The sequence below is a fragment of the Calliphora vicina genome, chromosome 3 (genome assembly GCF_958450345.1).
Source record: "Calliphora vicina chromosome 3, idCalVici1.1, whole genome shotgun sequence".
Lineage (NCBI taxonomy): Eukaryota > Metazoa > Arthropoda > Insecta > Diptera > Calliphoridae > Calliphora > Calliphora vicina.
The window spans coordinates 1,007,998-1,027,191 of NC_088782.1; the positions used below are offsets into that span (position 1 = coordinate 1,007,998).

Below are 19,194 nucleotides of genomic sequence, written 5' to 3' on the forward strand. Positions count from 1 at the left end.
AGTATCTTATATTTGCAGTTTTTTGTTTTTTATCTTTTAGATTTTATTTATATTTCTGGCACTATTCTCTTGCGCTTGAAATGAAACTACTTAAGAGATGCAAACAAATCATAATTATCATAAAACAGCTATACATATTTTTATATTCATCTTCATCTTTTTTCCATTTTTTTTTTTTTTTTTGGGTAGAATTTTGTGAAAACTTTTTTCAAATGGATACAAACGATTATTGAAATGGCGGTATTTTTTGTGTGGAGAACACACAAGAACAGCCAACATCATCAAAAAGAAATACATATATGCAATATTATTATGCGATGTCAGACATATTCTGACATCTAACCCAGTTTGGTTCTGAAGATGCAAACATTTTTGAAAATAAATGGAATCTAATTGTTTAAATTAAAATTGCAAATAAATATTTCATGATTTAAATTTCGATTAAATGGTTGACGTGAATCTTATAAATCTTATTTAATAATGTTTTAAATTCTTTAATAAAACCAAAAAAAAAAAAACTAAATTTATAAATTGTATCAAAATCTCTAGCTATTTATTTGTTTGGATTTTTATACCCTTCACAATGAGTAGTAATTTCCACATTTTTCATTTCATACCCCATAAAGTATTCTGGATCGTTATATGTAGATAGCGGAGTCAATATGGACATGTTCGCCTGTCTGTTGAAATAAACTTTGTGAAGCCCATAAATAACTTACAATCTTAATTGTTAATACATTAGTACATCCGGTATAGTGCTGATTCGGTTGTTGCTTAAAATCGAGAAAATCGGCCCACAAATTACCATTTTCACTAAGTAAGAGAGCTATATTCGGCTAAGCCGAATTTTATCTAGTATAATCTAGTAAAAAAAAAATTTTACAAAAAATGGGTTTGACCCATTGAAGGTCCAATATGGGTATACATTTCGAAACAGCCGAATATCGAACTTTTATTTGTTCTTAAATAACGTTTTTTTCTTACCCAATTTAAGCCCAATTGAGAGCCGTTTAACAGGGATTGTTATTTATAATTTTTTTTTAGTCAATACATTTTGTAATTCAAATACCGAAGAACGATTTTAAGACTCCCGAACTAAAACTTTCAATTAACTTATTTTTTCCCGAAAAACTATTTAAATATTTCCGCACTAAAAACACTTTATCAGCATAAATTAAAACCTTCAAAAATGCGAACTAGAACACTTTATTTTGTTACCGAAATCGGTTTGAACCTCAAATGAAGTGTATGTTCCGTCTAAAACACAAACAAACTATTTGCGAACTGTAAAACTTTAAAGAATTCGATTCAAATTTCAAAACTTCATAACAAAGTTTTTGATATCAATTTAATAATATTGCACATTAGTAAACCTGAAAAGAGAAAAAATAAATGAATTTTAATATTTCACAAAGTATCAATTTAATTGAAAATTGTTTATTTTTTTAATTTACACAAGCAATCACAAACTTAATAGTTCCGCACACTATCGACTGGTCTATAGGGGCACCCTAATCTAGTTAATCTAGCTTAGGGTCAATTGTCACTTTAGTGTCCCTAAGTAAACTATAGAGTAGTCATTTTAAGTTGTGTTTATATTCAATTTAGAAAGTTTATTTTTGTTGATTATGGGAACCTTTTTTAATTTTTGTTTTCATTTCACTCAATTAAACTACTCGACAGCCAAAAAGAACTTCTCGCACAAAACATAATAATTCACGATGTTAAAGCTTTTAAAACAAATACACCATGATCAATTAAAATCTATTTTACATGTAATTGAAGCAAGGTGTTAGCTATTGCAAAAAGTGTATTTCACACCATTGGTTTATAATTTTGTCCAGCTAGATTTGAGATTGAGGTTATGTGAAGTCAAACGTCTATGTTGATAAACTAGCGACGATTTAAGACTTTGAATCCAACATTACTCACGTAATTATTGAGATACCGTTAGCAATGCTGGAAAGAGTAGTGAAACACTTAAATATTGGACCACCTACAGCGTAGTCCCGTCCAACATTTGAATGAAATTATCTTTAAAAAGTAAATTCCATAGATTGTTCTTTCGGGCCATAATAAAGATTCAGACATCCAAATCTATTTTAGGTGTTTTATTCAAAATTAAAAAAAAACAATTAAGAGAGCTTCACCAAATTATACTTTAAAATAAAAATATTTGGGGGATTCAAACGGTCACCTATCAGGTCGTATTGTCATAACGTCATAAAATATTTTTTAGTTTAAATTAATTTTTGTTGGGTTTCAAACAAAAAAGTTATAAACTAATAAGACTTTTAGAACTATGTTTATTGGTTTTTCATAAAATAACACTTTTTTTGTTTGCAGCACAACAAGAATTTGTTTAAACTAAAAAAATATTTTACGACATTATGACAATACGACCTAATAGCAGACCGTTTGAATCCCCCAATTAAATATTTTGAAGCAAACAAAATAATTTTTTTTTTTTTCAAAATTGTTTTTTTTAATTCTTAAATATTTTTTTTTTTTAAATTTAGTGAAACAAATTAAAGATAAAAAATTTTTTTGTGAAAAAAACTTCGGTTTAAACAATTGTTTTTCACGATTTTGACCAACGTATAGCCTTATACATATACATACGTCGCACAGTGGCTCATTTTCGTTTTTCATCGGCCAAAACTCTGTAACTTTTGAACCGATAGAAATATTTTTTTCCAGTTTTAATTTCATTAAAATCGGTTCAGCAGTTGTTGCGCAATTTAAGGTTAAAGTTGAACTTTTAATTTAGTATGAAAATGCAAATTTTTTGTTTTTTGAATAAGCTATACTTATTAAAAAAGTTATCAGCAGATAAAAACAAGTAAGGAAGTATGTTCGGCCAAGCTCGACTATATAATACCCTACACTATAATTTATTTTCGTGAATGATTTTCGGAAGCGGGTCTTATATGGGAGCTATGACTAATTATGGACCTATCGCCATGAAATTAGGTCGTGTGATTTATGTCTATATGGAAGTTATTTCTATTGAATTGATTCTATTGAAACATTTTTAAGAGATTTATGCTCGTTAAAGTGATTTTCGGAAGCGGGTCTTATATGGGAGCTATGACTATGTGACATTAATTCAGTTTATATAAAACTTATTTGGAGCAAAATTTGTGTAGATACATATATAAATTAACCATTTACGACCGATAAAGTATAACTTCAGGAGAACATTTGTATGGGTGCTAGGTGAAATAGTGGACCGATTTCAGTAATTTTCAATAGACTTCGTCCTCGGGCCGAAAAAAATTTATCGCAATATCTTCAAAATTGCGACTTGTACTTTGCGCCAGTCATATGAATAAATAAAATAAAAATAGAACAAAAATTTGGGAGGAATTTCATTCAAATGACAAAAGTGTTCAACAAACTGGTCAAAACAGGTCAACAAGTATATATAGGCTTAAAGAGGACACTTTGGACTTTCTCCTGGTTGTAAAATTTGTTTAACCCCTTTTGACCCTAAGCACTTTTACTCCACTGAAATTCAAATTTGGCTAAAATATAGTACCTGAGAAAAAAATTAATAACACATCAGGTATAAACGGTACAATGACAAATCATATCAGCTCTTAAAGACTATTATCCTACCAACATAAAAGAAAAATCATCCAATTATCTATAATAGTTTGCGAGTAATGATAATTTACTTCTGATCAAATTTACAAAAATCGCATTTTTATAAAATGACATAAAATATTTGACTTTAACAACATGCCACGCACACAATTGACAATATTTTTATCTAATTTTTTGGCTACCTTAGTTTCAATGTGTTTACTATTGCATGGCATTAATATTTTTGAAATCGGAGTTAACAAAAAGGTGGACTTTTGGCCGATGAAATTGAGATATGAGCCACCGTGCGTCGTTGCAAAGGACTTTGAAACGGGTAAATAATACCAAATATTTTTACTGCATAAGTAACTAAGGGTATTAGTAATCCAGATATAGATTTTCTTAATTTTTCTATAGCGGATATATTGATGTATGTAAGTTATTTGGGGGCTACGGAAAGTTGATTTCAACATACAGACGATTATAAGGAAATGTCTATATCGACTCCGATATCTATAACGATCCAGAATATATATACTTTGTGAGGTCGCAAATGAAAAATGTAGAAATTACAAACGAAACGACAAACTTATTGCCACTAATGGTGAAGCGTATAAATAACAAAAAGAATTTTTAATTTTCAATTCATTCTCATAATTTTTGAATTCGAGCTGTTGCTACCGCGGTGGCATGTAATAGTGTCCATTGACATAATGTCCATGGACATTATGTCACTCCAAAAGATGACATTATGTCCATGGACATTATGTCACTTTGGTAGTGTCATAATATCCATGTGTAAAGTGTCGTAAAGTCCATGGACATAATGACACTTTTGGAGTGACATAATGTCTATGATATTTAAAAAATAATTTAAGTATTTATGTTTTAATTTAACTTCTATCGAATTTACCGTTGTAAATTTAAAGTAGTGATAAGACGATAACTGCGATTTTTAGTTATCTGTTATCTGAATTTTGTGGAGTTCAGACGTCACAAATTTAAAGTTTAAAAAAGTAAAAGTGTTAAAGTGTTAAAATGGGTAATGTAAAATATAAATATGTATGTATTTAGGAATAAATTTGAAAAAAAAAAAGAAAGTTCAATAAAAAATTTAAGAACTTTCACTTCAAAAAAATACTTTTTAAAAATGTATTTACAAGAAAGGCTTTATTTGGCGAAGCCGCCTGCCGCGTTCTATGGAGGAGAAAGTCCCTAAGAGCGGCCGTAGGCCTCCACGCAGGAAAACTTTATTTACAAAGACAAGTTTTTTGCACTCAGTAGCATGGCGAGCAACTATTCGGTATCGCAGAAAAAGGTATTTCTTATTGGAGGCCTACGGCCGCTTTTAGGGGCTTTCTCCTCCATGGAACACGGCAGGCGGCTTCGCTGCATGAAGTTTTCTAATATATGAAAATATAAACTGCTATTAGGATCAAACATTTTATAAAAATTAGTTTTTCTAAACAAAATTTGGACATTATGACACTTTCAAAAGTGTCATAATATCCATAAGCAAAGTGACATAGTGTCCATGGACATTATGACACTACCGAAATGACATAATGTCACTTTATGGGGTGTCATAATATCCATGGACATTATGTCAATGGACACTGTGACATGCCACCGCTACCGCTTACGAAATTTGAAGACACTGTTTTTGTATTTCTTGGATGTATTAAAAATGATGTATGTAAAATAAGTAAAAACCATAAAAGTCGGAATCTTTGAAGAGAATTTGATTAGTCACCTTCGTTTTAATACCAACAATTCACAATCTCCAGAATACATTTCGAAATTACAATATTTATTTACCAAATTAAATTAATATTTATTAAACGATTCGAATGATTATTTTATTATATTATTTGTTTTCTATCAATAGACCTATTGACTTGAATTCACACCTCTTTTTTGTTTGGCTGAATTTCAAGCAAAACTGAAATTAATTAGTAACATTTATTCATTCATTGTTTAAACAATTTTAGCATTAATAAATAAATTGTTTATCATAATCATTATTCTATACAAAACGTAGTAATAAATACAAAAATAAAATACAAATACAATTAATGAATGATTTTTTCTTTTCCAATTTTTTGAGTTTTCTATGAGCTGAATATTTATGACAGAGTACTAAACTAGCGCCAACTAAATTCTACAATATTTTTTAGTACTTTTTATTTGTAGTTTTCAACAATATTTTGGCGCTATTGACGCCATTAAAAAATACCTTTAAAGGTGATAATGTTTTTTTGAATTGTTATTGTACTAAAACTTAACATAGAATTGATATTTTTGTAATATTTAAAGTAAAAAAACTAAATACATATATTTTGTGTATTTGCTACAGTGTTTTGAAAGTTGTCACATTTTTGATTTGCAGAATCATGATTTTGGTTGGGAGGGGTGTCAGAATCATAAAAAATAACGACAATTATTAAACACCATCATAATGATGGTCATTAGTTATTTATAGTCATTTATTTTGAAAGATACTTTTATTTAATGATTGCTGATATTTTTGTGGATATTTAAGGCGTAGCTATTTTGGGACTTTTCTGGGTTTTTTTCGCTGTTTATATTTATTTGTTGGCTTTTGCAACAAAATAATAAATGAATAATTTATTTCATGTAGCGAGAGAGATAATAAAACTAATTTTTTATTATTATTTATTTGTTTATTTTGCAGATATTCATATGCACAGATATTGGAATCAATATTAAAACAAAAAGAAAAGGTGAGTTTTGAATGTAAATTTGCGATTTGAATACAGGAAACACAAATGAAACCTTTAACAGTACTTGTATTAAATCCTAAAATTGATTTTTAGTTTGCTAAAATGAGTGCACAAATACGGAGTGTTTTTTTAAGTGGGATAAAGAAGTGAGAAAAACTATAAATTTGAATAAGTTTCAAACAATAAACAAAACAAAAAAAATACAGAAAAGTACCAAAAACAATGCCTCCAGCTGTACACATGTATGCGAATTACGTTAAAGTTGTATGCAACTGACAATTTTATACAGTTTTTTGTTTCGAACAGCAGCAGCAAAACGGAAATGAAAGTATGTATAAATGAAACTGTGGGAGAGGATTTTAAGGAATATATAAACTTTGGAATACTCTATTATGAAAATTACACAAACTGACAAAATAAAGTAGAATCAATTGTATTCTTAAATTACTTCAAAAGTTGATTTGTTCTTACAGATCTTTTGTAAAAGCAAACAACGTCAAGTAATATAATAATGATTTTCTCTTGTGATATTACCTAAATGAAGGGATTAAACTTAAATAAATATGTATATGCCCAAAAGAAAAAGGAAATAAAATTATGTTTAAAAAAAATATTAAAGTTTCTAACAAATTTCCAAATTAAATTTCTGCTGCACGAGTACTTTTTGTACTCGTTATGTTAACACAAGTGTCTACTTTACAAATCTACTACCGAATTAATGAGTGCTTCTAAATGTCCTTTAACACAACCATCTTATCCACTTATCACCCAAATTTTTGGCTGTAGGGTACAACAAAAAGTTATTTTTAATGGTTCAAATAATTCTAACTAAAAATGCAAATAAACGGAAATCCACCAGAGTCCTTTAGCAGGAGCATTCAAAGACAAACAATGAACAAACAAAAAAACACCAAAGTAAATATGACTGAAATTAAAAAACTGAAAAAAAGAAACCAACTAAAAAAAAATCCAAAAAAATGCAGTGCGTTTGTTGCATTTTATAAAAAAGTTTTAGTGCCCGTTTATTACTTTTACTGGGAATTAACAGCCACAACAAATTGTATTAAAGGGGAGAGGTAAATATGCGTTCAACAAATTGTGGCATAAAGATAATTTTTAATCCTAAAAGGTTATATAGAGGTTAAAGTTATATTACTTATTTAATTCATAAAATTTAATATTCGTTTATTTAGGGTTTAAAAAATGCTATATTCTTAGTTTTAACATTTAACTGTTGTGTGTTAAAGTGAATCGCTTTATGTAAAAAGTGATAAATATAAAACTTATTTATCTTTCGTCTCATTACACATCTGTATCAAGTGAAATTTTCTGTATTTTCAAAGATTATTGTGAATTTGTGTATTCCCAAACATCTACTTTGTGACAAAATGCTGAAATGTCTAGAAGTTGTCTGACTTTAAGAATCATTTGTAGTCATTTTAACCCTCCAACTTTAAACAGCTAAAAAAAAAAAGTTGTCGAATAATTTTTGTTTAGGGTAATTATGACCCAATAAACTCAGAACAGACATCAAAACTAATTTAAAAAATGTAGTTTAGGAACCAGGCGCAAAAAAGTGAAGAGTGCCTCTGGACATTGCTGCCGGTTTGAGTGTAAAAAACAGTAAGATATAAGCATTAATTATGATACGATTTTATTGGAAAACGAATGAAAAAGATACAAAAAGTAAGAAAATATGTTTTACTTTCGACGGTGATATTCTTAAAACAATTTCTGGCATTTGAGCACCATAAATGAAGATCACACTTTGAGCAAACACAATGTGTTTGCGACTTTTTGCATACTTTGCACCATCTTTTTCCACCTTTTTTTGCCTAACCATATTGGAAAGTGTTCGATATTGCCATAACGGACGTCAGCAACTGGATGTTTTGGTCTTTTGCCAACTTTTGAACTTTCTGGCTGTGGATCTTCTTGTGGAGCACCAACTGATCATGAGTCAAGGCGGATAATTTAATCCATCTGCGGTCTCTATCTGCCATTCCTATCATTTTATTTTTATATAACAAAAAATATAAAAAAAATTGAAAAACTATGAAATATAACACACAAATATACTAATATAGCCGCAACCCGCAATAGTGCCCTTAGGCACCCCTTATGGCGTTTTCTTTTCTGACACAAAATGTTGCAAACATATTTTGTACCATTTATTAAAGATTACCCATACCCTCATAATGTTTTACATTTTTAACAATCACAATAGAACAAAAACCATTACCATTTATGCAATTTTCTTTTATGTACCCAGCAAAAATTTAGTGAATTTTTGTAATGACCACTAGTTATTTCATGCATTATTTTGTAATGAGTGGTAGTTAACCAGCACATTATTTTATATACTAGAATAAGTACTTATTTTTATACAGGTTGGTAATGAACTTTTGCATTTAGCACAGCTATCTAGTGTGTTTGACTGGAAAACGGGAGGTTAGTGGTTAGTGGTTCGCCACCTGTCAAAGACATTAATTTTTTTCATTTATATGATGATGTTAAAACTTAGCAGTTAGCAGCTTGACTATCAAACACAAGCAAATAATGTGACTGTTCGATTCCCACACAAGCTACATATTCTTGTTGTGAATTTACTACATATTTCTTAACTGATTGTAAGTACATTTGTAAGCTTGACCCATGAATTTTTTAAAAATCTCGAACAAAGGCAAGTAGTGTTTCAGTCAAATAATAAGTAGTTATGCCTTTGCTCCAATATTACTTGCTGGCTTACTAAGTAAGTAAAGTTTTTGCTGGGTACCTTCTAAATGTTGTAAAACTATACATTTTGCTGTTTAAAAAGTGCTGCATTTCTAACCCTTTGATAAAATTGAGGGTGAAACGTGTAGCATATCTTCGGGGTTTTAGGGCAACATTATATGAAAAGAACACGTTTATACCTTTACCAAACTACATTTTTTTTTAGAAAAGAACACAGAAAAGGGTAAAAGGCAGAATAAAGGCATCATTTATGCCAGAAAAGAAAACGCCATTAGTTTTTGGTTTCTCAACACACTTTTTGTTAATTATTTAACATTTAGAAATGCCTTTTTAAAAAAAATATTTCGAATAGATCGGGCGACTCAAAGTTATTAAAACTTTGATTTAAAAAAAAATCACACACAAAATTTTACGTGCTAAAATTATGACATCACTCACAAAACAGCTGACAGAACAAAAACTAAAAGTCAGAATGCATTTCGACCTTCGAGGGAAATGTTAACAAATCTGTAACTAAAGTCACCGTTAAATTTAAAAAAAAATTATAATTATTTTTTGAGATAATTGGTGTTTTGTAATCTATTTTCTAACACATTCTGATCTATTAAATCTGTGAGTCACTTGCAGGCCTACCAATAAAAATGATTGAATGATTTACCAATATAGAACATTCTTTTGTGGTCTGGTCATAATTTCCATTCTCAATAAAAACCATTTGCAATGTTACTGTCACTCAAATAGAGAATTCAAAATATTGCATTGTTTTCTTTAAAGTTAAAAACAAACAGCAAAAAAAACTGATTTAATTTATTAAGTTGTGTTGTGTGTTTTTAAAGAAATTCATTCATAATTTATGTTATTTGCGTATAAAGCATATAATAAATTATTTAAATTTATGACAATTTTTTACTCATAATTCTAAATTTACTTTATATTTTAACTTTAACTTCATAACCAAAAAATATTAAATATTTATACAGACACCGATATGTATTTTGTCATTTAAATGTCGACATTAATCTTATTTAAAATAAAAATTGCGTTTTTTTTCTTCCTCTCAGTTTTTTAGGTTCATGTTTAGAATGAATCATTTTTCAAAAATATTTTTGACTATTTTTTGTTTGAGAAGAATTCCTAAAAATCATTTGCATGCACTCAGCAAACTGTCTAATATGTTTGTATTCAAGAGATTAAACAAAATGGTTTGAAAACAAAATCAATTATTATTAATGAAATAAACAGACCATAAATGGCATAAAACTCCTTGTTAGATGAGACATTATTGACAAATAAAAATTTAAACAAATTTCCCATTAATAATTAAAAAGTCATAGAAAAACATTCAACAGATAAATATAGACGTTTACTTATCCATAAACATATTTAAAAAAAGATACACGAAGACATTTAGCTGTCTGACCTTGGCATTTATTTATACAATATTTATGTTCTTCTAATTTTATAGCGACAGCCAACCATAATGCTGATGATGATGATGATGTTTTGGAGCAAAATTTCTTAGGTATTGTAAAAAATTATAGAATTTTGAAATTAGTTAATACAGTTAATTAGTTTGGTGTTTTTGTACCCACCGTTTGTAACACATCAAAATATTTATCGCAGACCCACATTAGTATAAATATTATGGGTTCCTCTTAAGATCTAACTATGTACCTCTGAATGTCCGCCTGTCTGTCTGTTAAAAACACGATAGGACTAGCAGGCTGAAATTTGTCCACAACTACTCTCTGTTCTAAATACTCTAAAATTATACTGTAAAATATGGCGAAAATGGGGCAATATTTGTCCCTAGTCCCCCTTCATAATTGTCTTATAATAATTAATATCGTGATGAAATTGGACATAAACTAGTTTCATATGAACCTAAATCTTTCTACCAACTTTTGTGAGGATCGGTCCACAATTGACCCTACGTCCATATAACCGCTATGTCAGACAAATATGTATGGGCTTCAGAAGTACTGGTCCAATCTGTTGAAGTTATGATTTCCGAATATTGTAATTACTCTTTAGAAAACACTTCGAAATTTGCAACTGCGCAATATCAAAATATTGAAATGCACTCAAATGCATAATAAAGTTTAAACAACTGTTATAAAGTCTTCTGTTTGTCTTTTAATGAATTAAATAGAAAAACAATTATTAATTTGGTAAGAAAACATTTATAAGTCATACGATTAAACCACAATTAAAAAGGTAAAAAGGTAAATATTATTCATAAATAACTATTTAAAACTCCATATGTACTTACATATACATACATACATATAAAAACTAATAGTTTTATTTTCCATACAAATATTTACATTTGAAGTAATTGTAAAGAAGAAAGAAAAAAAAAACTAAAATTAAATACTTTGTAAACACTGACAGACAAGTAATAATAAATACATGGTCGTAAGAAAATATAATATTTAAAATAAAAATCTAGCAATTTGTGATACTTAAACACAAAAAGGAAAATAAATAAATATTTCCAGCATTTCAAATCCACGTTTACCAGCAACAACAGCTTTTGGCAGCAACTGCTGAAAAAAAAATGTTAGAGATGCATACAGACAGACAACACACACCCAGGATGAGCGTAATATTTTCTTTTAAATGTACGAATGCAAATGAATCCTGCATAAATCCTGTAATATGTCCTTTGTGCTTATTTTTATTATTTTTTTATATTTTTTTGCTTGTGTTTTCTATGTGTTTGTCTAATGTTTAGTTGAAACCAGGAAAATCTTTTGTTAAATAAACATGTCTCTACATTTGTAACTGTGTAGACATTTTAAACTGTAATATTTTTGCCTTTTTCTTTTTCACATTTTGCTAAATTCACAAAAAACACAAAATAAACGCAAATGTACGATTTAATAAAAATGAAAATTTATGTATGACAACTGTATTTTTTGTTGTTGTTCGCTTTGCTCTATTTTAAATCGTTTCTCATTCATACGAGTAGTTTTGCAACAATCCACAGGGAAAACCCAAAGGGTTATGGAAAAAAAATCAGTTAAGGACTTAAGATTTCTTAATATTGCACTCTATAGTCGGTAAAGTGAGTTTACTTGTTGCATGTGTTACTAAACTCAACCTAAAAGACAACTTGTCTAGTTTTTACAACTCATAATGATAATAATAATTAATTTAAAGTTTTAAATATTATAATCAGTTGTATATTTTAATGGGATTTTTGGAAAAACTTTAAATATGCATTGCTTTGGGACTCAATTCTGACAATTGCACGTGAAAGTAGCCCCAAAAATAAGAACTTCTGCATCATTAGTTTTGTCAAGTTGGCTGCCGTAATAATTTAATGGCCATAAGAATTTTTTTCCTCAAGGTGGATTTTTATCACTTTTTCTATATTTAAGCACGGTTATATCTCGTATACCGTACGGAATATCCCTTTTGTGGCTGAAGCAAAGTTGTAGATATTGAATAGTAGAAATAAAGTACGAAACATACCTACCCGAAAAAGGTGCATCCTTAAAAATCGCCAAAATGCCCATTTTTTAAATTTGCTTTACCATTTTTTTGCTCAATAACTGGATTACAAAACCAATTATGGACCGATCACCATGAAATTAGGTCCCGGGATTTGTGTCTATATGAAAGTTATTTATCATGAATTTTGTATGTATACCATAATTTTTTACAGATTTATGCACTTTTAAGTGATTTTCGGAAGCGTGTCTTATATGGGAGCTATGACTAATTATGGACCGATCATAAAAAAATTTGGTACATATAATTTGTTTGGCCCAAGGACGAAGCCTGTTGACATTGGCTGAAATCGGTTCATTATTTCACCTAGCCCCCATACAAATGTCCTCCCGAAATTGGACTTTATCGGTCATAAATGTTTAATTTATATATGTATCTACACAAATTTCGCTCCAAATAAGTTTTATATATACAGAATTCATGTCAAAAAAATTTATTATGAACGGTCCATAATTATTCACATTTCCCATATAAGACCCGCTTCCTAAAATCACTTTAAAATGAATAAATCTGTTAAAAATTATGGTATACATACAAAATTCATGATAAGTAACTTTCATATAGACACAAATCACACGACCTAAATTCATGGTGATCAGTCCATAATTGGATTTGTAATCCAGTTATTGAGCAAAAAAGGTGAAAAATTGGTAAAAAATTTAAAAAAATGGGCATTTTTGCGATTTTCAAAGCACTGGATGCACCTTTTTCGGGTAGGTATGTTCCGTACTTTTTTTCTACTATTCAATATCTACAACTTTGCTTCAGCCACAAAAGAGATATTCCGTACGGTATACGAGATATAACCGTGCTAAAATATAGAAAAAGTGATAAAAATCCACCTTGAGGAAAAAAAATTCGTATGGCCATTAAATTATTACGGCAGCCAACTTGACAAAACTAATGATACAGAAGTTCTTATTTTTGGGGCTACTTTCACGTGCAATTGTCAGAATTGAGTCCCAAAATCATGTGTTGTACTGTGTAATACTACTCTGTATGCTATGATTACTGTGTTATCGTAATCAACCATCGGAGACCTGCGCCGAACGCGTTAGAGTCGGTTAAGCCGAGCAGCCGCACAGAGGGATTTTGGTGTCAAAAAGTCAATTTTTCAAACACTTGATTTCAAAAATCAAATGATGTAGTTTTGTAGAGAAATGTTTAAAGATGAAATGTTTTTTAATAAAATGAAAGGCGGGAGTGTCTTGTTTCGATTAAAAAAGAATAATAAACGAAATATCAAAAAAATTCTTATCTATGTATTGGTTTCGTTGGCGGTGGGCGTAACCGATTTTATTGAAACTCGGCATGCGTTCCTTTTTTGTTTCAATAAATGTAAGTACCAAATTTGGATTGTATGGGCAGTGGGCGTTGGGCGTGGACGATTTTGATAAAATTTATTTTTTTCTTAATTTAGTCCATATGTATTTAGTCCATGTATTGCATTTGGATTGCATGGGCGGTATGCAGTGGGCATGGCCGATTTTAATAAAATTTAGCATACGTTTTTCTTTTGTTTTAGAAAATATATGTACCAAATTTATATGGAAAAATTTTATGCGAAAAAATCTATTTGGATTGTATGGGCAGTGGGCGTTGGGCGTGGTCGATTTTGATAAAATTTAAATTAAAATTTTTTCTTAGTTTGGTCCATATAATATCTTGGTCCATGAAATATTAGGACATTATGACATGACATGTGGCAACCCCTTTAATATTTTAAAATATAATAAATTTTCCCATTTTTGTATAAATCGAATATTTTCATAAAATATTTAATTCTCTTTTAACTTTTGATATAAAAAGATTATTTTAATATTAAAATAAAACACTAGAGTATATTTAAACATACTAGAATATATAAAACTGTATTCCGTTGGGAATTCCCTTCCCTGCTTTGGGATTTTAGAACAAATAGGTTAAATCCGAAATTTCGACATAAAATGGGTTACATTTGGAAGAACCTGTAAAGGACCCCTAGTAAAAATTTTATTCAAAATTAAACAAGTAATATGTATAGCAAAATTATACTTAAATTTAAATATGTATTTGTTTAAAATTTTAAATATGTATTTGTTTTAATTTTCATTTCAAAATTAATTTTTTTTTAATTTATTAATGAAAAAAAATTTTATGTCAAAAATAAAATCGAGTTAAAAATGTTTTTTTTTTCCAAATTGTTTTTTATTTTTATACCCTTCACCTTCGTGAGAAGGGTATATATAAATTTGTCATTCCGTTTGTAATTTCTACATTTTTCATTTCCGCCCTATAAAGAATATATATTCAGGATCCTTATAGATAGCGGAATCGATTAAGCCATGTCCGTCTGTCTGTGTGTCTGTTGAAATCAATTTTCTGAAGACCCCAGATATCTTCGGCATCCAAATCTTCTATAATTCTGTCAGACATGCTTTCGAGAATTTTGGTATTTAAAATCAGCAAAATCGGTCCACAAATGGCTGAGATATGAGAAAAAACCCAAGACAACCTCGATTTTTGACCTATTTCTGACCTATATCTGGATTACTACGACATTAATATAGACAATATGGATATCTAATAATAGATATTTCAAAAAGATTTGCAACGACGTATATAAGACCATAGTAAGTTGGACCTACAATGGGTCAAAATCGGAAAAAAATTTTAACCCGAATTTTTTTTTTCACAAAAAAAAATAATTTTAAAATTTAAAAAAAAATTTAAAATTTAAAATTTAAAAAAAAGAATTTTAAAATTTAAAAAAAAAAATTTAAAATTTAAAAAAAAATTAAAATAATCGAAAAAACTTTTTTCCAAAAAATTAAAAGAAAAATTTTGTTTACCTAAAAATATTTAAAATTTTGAAGTATAATTTGGTGAAGGGTATATAAGATTCGGCACAGCCGAATCTTATCCAAATTATTTTTTAAATTTTTTGGAAAATGAATTTATGACAAAGAAAATCGTGTTAAAAAATATTTTTCCCATCGTATACATCGTTACAATGGACTTTGAAATATCTATCATTATATAGATCAAAAATAGGGCAAAAATCAAGGTTATCCCGGTTTGTTCTCATACATCAGACATTTTGTCGATTTTCAACCGAGCCAGAAGAATTCCCGATATATTGATGTATGTATGAATCATGTATGTAAGTTATTTGGGGGCTACGGAAAGTTGAAAGTTGATACAGATGGACAAGGCTATATCGACTCCGCTATCTATAACGATCCAAAATATATATATAAACTTTGTGAGGTCGAAAATTAAAAATGTAGAAATTACAAACGGAAGGACAAACTTATTATGTATACCCTTGCCACTCATGGTGAAGGGTATAAAAAGAAAAGTGGATGGGAGTCCACAATGTAAAGTGGGTGCTGCAGATCACTTAAAAATCTGCTTAAAAATTAAGATAAATTATTTTGGAAATTTTAATATTAGGCCGAATATTAGATTCGGCTCTGTTTCGGCCTAAAAACAGGCTTCGGTCGGACACTATAAAATTGTTATTATCATAATTTTAAATTATTTATAAAATAACTGTATTTAGGGGTAACGATAAAACCTTTCATTTTTATTGGGATTTTTTTGAGATATTTTGAATTCCGTTTGAAATATATGTAGCTATCATTGCAATCATTGAGTCTGAGCCATAGTGTTATAGGGTACTTAGGAGAAGTTTAATATTAACAAAATCAAATTGTCCCACCATGAAGTGTTTAAAATGTAAGAATAATTTAACAAAAAGACGATTTAAAAAAAACCCAAGTACTATGATTTTGAAATTTGTTTTTGTCAAGAGTTTATGTATTTTATGTTTTCAGCTTTTTGTAACATTAAAATGTCAAATCATATTAAATGTTATAGTTTCGAAAGAGTGACACATTTAGTGGTGGAAGAACAAACAAAATCTTACAAAGTACCATGACAATTTCGCTGATGACATTTCGTATGTCTTTTGTTGTGATGTACTCTTTCATTATTTTCATCAAATATATGTAAATATGTAAATATGTACATGTAAAATGCTTTAATAATATAGTTCTTCTTTGCAACATTCTCTTAATTATTCTGGTATTTTGTGAAAATCTTTACAACCATGTTTTTTTTATTATTATTATTTATTTACTTGAGCTCACTCCATGACTTTAAGTACTTTTTTTAAGTCTGAGGATGGTTGGTAGTTTTATTTTTGTGCTCTTTATTCTGTGTTGTAATTTGTGTAATTAAATGCTTAACAAATTAAAAGGATTCTTTTTTCTTACAACTTCATAAATTATGATTTTTATTTCATATTTTTTTGCAGTTTTGTTTTTAAAATTACAGAAGAAAAGTATTTAAAGAGTACTATGTTGTAAATGTGAATCAAAGGCGCCTTTGTTTTACGTGGCCGAAATTTTTAAGCACTCATTACAGTTGTATCCTTTGGACAAAGGAGAAAAATGAAACAGAAATGTGTTGTAATTAACCCTATGAATAGCGTAAATGAACTATAAAAAAACAAACTAAACTAAGAAGTTTCCCATATTCAGGATAAGGTGAAATCAAAGCAAGAATGTTCAAGCCTAAATTTAACAATGTCCTCGAATATAACAAAAATTCATTAAAAATTTTCATGTAGGCTGCCAAACTGAAATAATTTATTATCGAATAGAAGCTTTAAATAATAATAAATGACAACGCACTTAATATACAGTGGTGGCCAGGTAATTAAGACAAAATTTGTTTGCTAAATTCCATATAATTGTCAATTATTTTTTCAAATATTTCCACAAATATGTATGCATGAGGACTGTTTTAACACACAAGTGTGTTTTATTCGACTGTATCAATTCATAAATATTCACCACGAACTCATAAGATTTTTCTACAACTTGACCAACAAATTTCTTTTTTAAATAAACATATTTTCTCACATTTATATCATTATATTTTTATTATTATAAAATATTCGGACCAAATTTCGTATTTTTAGTTCCATTAGTTTCGGTCATATCATTTTATTAACAGCGGATGTTCGCTGAGGTGGGTCAACGTATTTCCACATATATTTGTTCATATATGTTTTACCGATGTTTCCAAACATTTTTCAGAAACTAGAAACATTTATAATAAATTGCATATCCTTAGAGGTCCTTTTATTTTGGCTCTATCGCACTTAAAATTCAGTTGATGAAAAAATTCAAGTATTTGTTTTAAATTGGTGGCCACCACTGTATATTGTAAATTACAAGTTATATTATTCGTATTTTACTTATACATACTATCAAATAAATTGAGTTTAACAATATGAAATATTGTAATTACTTGGAATATTTAGTGAAGGTCTATGAAAATGATTCATTATTTGTTACATTTAAATTGTGTTGTGATACAAGATAAAATAGTAAAGTAAAAAACAATAATGACTGCAAAACAAAGCATTATTATTTATACTTTATGTGATTTATTGCCTTGTTTTGTCCCACAGAACTTTATTATTTAACACTATCGTTAGGTACCACAGTGTGAAGAAACAACAAATTATAAATGTACTCAACTGTACAAGCGTGAATTGTAGAAAATGTTAATTAATAAAGACATTATAGAAAGAACAAGTAACTCTTTAAGTCATCTACTTGTATAACAAACTAAATGCTTTAAATTATTTACGAGTATCAGAGTAAATTTGAATGAATTTCGAATCTCAAACTTCTAAGAATTATTATTACTTTATTCAAAAGTGGTAGATATTTTACATTTTAGTACCCTTCACCATGGGTGGTATATACATTGGAAACTCTTCCAAATATACAAATAGGTCAAAATATAAAAAACAACTCTTAAGAAATTTTTCTATTCTATTAACTTAAATTAACAAAAAATAACACAATTAATTAAATTCTGAAAACAGATAACAAACTATTGGGTGTATGACTTAAATATGCGGAATTTTCTCACTTAGTTATTGAACATTATAGCGTAAACAACAAAGTTTTTTTGCTTCGAAAATGTATTTGTACCAACGAACCATCATATGCGCAAAGTTTAGCTTTACTTCTTTAATTTGCAACAAAAAAAAAGTGCTGTTGAAGCACAACGTTTGCTCACCAAAGCTTAGGGTGAATGTGTTTCATCGGTTTCAACGTGCGAGAAATGGTTTGTGAGGTTCAGAAGTTCTGATTTTGACACGGAAGACCAAGATTAAGACCAAGAATTGGAGGTATTATTCAATGAAGGTTGCTGTAAAACACAACAAGAGCTTGCAAAGTCATTGGGAGCTACTCAAGCTAGAATTTCAAAACTATTGCGAGCAGCATGATTCATCCAAAAGCAGGGAAATTGGATAACATACGAATTGAAGCCGAGAGACCTTTTGCATGGCTTGAACGCTATAAAAGAAAATAATTTTTGAACCGAATCATTACTTGCGATGAAAATTAGATCCATCATGATGATCCGAAACTTAAGAGATTCTATGTGAAGCCTGACATGTGTGTGAAGATAAATTCGTATTTAACTAGCACAGACAAAAACCACATTTATTAACATTGCTCATTTTACAGTCAACAGAGCACTGTTAATCACTTAACAGTCTTGATAATTGAATTATAATACAAAAATACGTCTGAAA

The 19,194-nt window shown here is 28.9% G+C and overlaps 1 protein-coding gene across 3 annotated transcripts in view; it reads left to right on the plus strand.

Annotated features, from left to right (window-relative positions):
- rgn (regeneration) overlaps positions 1 to 19,194 on the plus strand; it is a 183,298-nt gene that overhangs the window by 134,241 nt on the left and 29,863 nt on the right. For 2 of the 3 annotated variants that reach the window (XM_065506572.1, XM_065506573.1), the window contains one exon: positions 6,284 to 6,332. The exons of the other annotated variant lie outside the window; for it this stretch is intronic. The gene's annotated coding sequence lies outside the window, so the exon portion shown is untranslated. The remainder of the gene's footprint in view (positions 1 to 6,283; positions 6,333 to 19,194) is intronic. 3 annotated transcript variants of the gene reach the window in all.